Source organism: Carcharodon carcharias, chromosome 14 (assembly GCF_017639515.1).
Source record: "Carcharodon carcharias isolate sCarCar2 chromosome 14, sCarCar2.pri, whole genome shotgun sequence".
NCBI lineage: Eukaryota > Metazoa > Chordata > Chondrichthyes > Lamniformes > Lamnidae > Carcharodon > Carcharodon carcharias.
In genome coordinates this window covers 137,954,965-137,957,772 of record NC_054480.1, presented here as the reverse complement: position 1 = coordinate 137,957,772, position 2,808 = coordinate 137,954,965, and positions in this window count along the sequence as shown.

Genomic DNA, 2,808 nt, shown 5'->3' with positions numbered 1-2,808 from the left:
AGGACCCCGAGGACAGCACCTTAGAAGACCCATCACAGAGCTCACCCACGCCTTCCACAAGTGCAGATATGCGCACCTTGGTGGGAACTAGATCTAGAGCAGGCTCAGGATTACAATCTGGTGAGCACAGCACACAATCTGGTCCACCGCAGGCGTAGGCAGGGACATCTGAGGTTGCTGGCACCCGGAGGACTGCTGGAGGCCATGATTCTTCTGAGTCCGAGTCAAATAGTGAGCCTTTAGACTCAATCATAAATCAGTCGCTGAAGCTGCAGCAATAAGCTGGGAACATCAGGAAGGGATGTCAGCTGCACTCCTCAGATTGCAAGGGACAATGGAGGAGTCCGCCCGGCTTCAGTTCAAGGTGGTCATACTGTTGTGCCAACGCCCTGAGGTCAACACTGGTAAGATGGCAGCCGCCTTGGAGACCTTGGTCCAGGACATCAGTCTTGCACTCCTGCGTGGGCTGAACTCCATTGCTGAAGCCATAGCTGGTCTCCAACAGTGTCAACACAAGAGGGTGCAGGGCAGCTCTATCTTCTCCTCAAGGAGTCAGCCAGGATCCCTCAGGTACCCATAGGGAGGAGGGCCAGCAGCTGAACATCCCGGGCCATCCACCCAGTTGACTCCAGGAGTGTCCCATTGATCCAACTGCCCTCTTCCTGTGACCCCATCAGCTCCAACTCCACAGGCCAAGGAGGGTGCACCTGAAGCACAGCAGGTCACCTGAAGCAGGCCGGGGCCCTCCAGGTCTCAGCCCTCCAGAGGATGCCCGTCAAGATCATCATGGACAACAGGATGTAGCAGTCAGCAGGCTGCCTCCACTTCTGCTGTGGATGTCGGGGAAGCACCAAGACATAGCAGTAGGTTTAGGAAAAGTAAGAAATATTAAGAGCACAACAGTGGCACGGGTGTTCACAATATGTATATAATGTGCACAACTTTAAATAGAATACGGCCCAATCCACATCTCTTGTGTTTGTCTCCTTTTTATTAAGAGCTGTGTTACAGTCAATCAGGTGACACACCATGGTCCCGCCCCCACTTGTTGTGGATGTTGCTATCATAGGAATGTTTTATGTGTAGTCCGGAATTTTTCATTTCATTTTCAACAGCAGTGATGCTTCGTCCATAACGTTACCTGTGCTTGTGGAAGGCATGTCGTTCACATCCTTTGCAGGGTTGTCTCAATTTCACTCTTGCCTATGTGACATGGAGGCAGATGTGTTCTCCCATGTCATATGCATGATTGAAATGTGAAGGTGTAGTGTGGAAGGGCTGAAGTGTTAATGCATGGAGAAGGATGATTATGTCCTGGAACTCCACGCACTCTGTCATCTGCAAGGGTTTCCATCTTGGGAGCCCATACTCTAAGGAACTGTGTGTTCCTGTCAACCTGGCAAACGCACTTGTGCCTTTCTGACTGTACATCTAATAAGCTGAGCAACACATGAGAGCAACTTGCCACCTTAAGTCTACAAGACTCTGGCCTTCTCAGTCAAACTAGTGTCTCGGCATTTGAAACTACAGGCCTGAGCATCTCTAACTGTGTACTTGTCTGTGTTGCGGGCACATGGCTCTCGTTTCAACGTTTGGATGCAGCGCTATGCATCCCTTTACCCAGACCACTGGCCGTGGTCACAAAGGCTAATTCCAAGTGGTCACATGTGGTGGACCATGGATCCATTGAGCATGATTGGGAACCGCCAGTCGTACCATCAGACAATGTTGAAGGAAGAAATGGGATATGAGCGATAAAGTACTGAAGCTTAAGTGTGCTCCATATTGGAAACTACGCGTGACCCTAAGGGCTTCATGATGTCAGAGATTTTTCAATTCGCTGGGGCCAGTGCTGCCCATGAAGGCACTGTGTCTGCATTAAAGAGGAGGCTTGTTAATGGCTGGTATGCAGTTGTTTGAATGTCGTCATCCTCAGGTGGTCCACATCCATAGTAAACTGAGAAAAATTGCAGGCCACCATCCCTGAGTGAGAGTGTCGGATGTCAAGAAGGTGACCAGGAAGACTGACTCATCTGTACGTGGGTTGAGACTTGCTGAACCTCCTCAGCTGCCTTGGCTCAAGTCTCACCCATCAGTTGCACCACTGAAGTTACCCAGAATGCATGATCACGTTACTGGACATGGATTGCCTCGAGGAGTGTTGCCTGATTGAAAGTTACCACCTGTGACCCCACTCATGATCATCTCCTGCATCATGTAGGCTCCTGTTGCGACTGGGATGCTACTGATGACAGCACGCCCTCCTCCAGACAGAGCCTCATCTCAGCCAGGAAGCATGCTCCTAAGGCTTCATCAACCTTCAAGTGATCACGTCAAGGGGAGCCTGATATGAAACTACTGACTCCCATTTTGAAGTGCATAGTTGAAAAGATAGGAGTCGCAAAGCTCCTGTTCACTTGGCCCCATGTGTAGGTTACTTGCCCAAGAAGATGCTCACTCCATCTCATCATCCTCCTCCTGGAACCTTGTAGCTATGAGGCCCTCCCATGCACACCTGCCTTGTCTGGCCTGTACTTTGGCCTCTTTATCTGCAGTGTCGCCTTCCTCGAACTCATCCCTGTCATCTCCTTCGAGGTACTCCTCACTGGGGGAGATGTACAGCTCCTCAAGCTCATCATTTGGCATAAAAACAGAAAATGCTGGAAAAACTCAGTCTCTTCAGTTCTGAAGAAGGGGCAGACTGACTTGCTGAGTCTCTTCAGCATTTTCTGTTTTTATTTCGGATTTCCAGCATCCGCGGTATTTTGCTTTTATCATCACTTGGCAAGTTGTCCCCCCTTTGCAGTG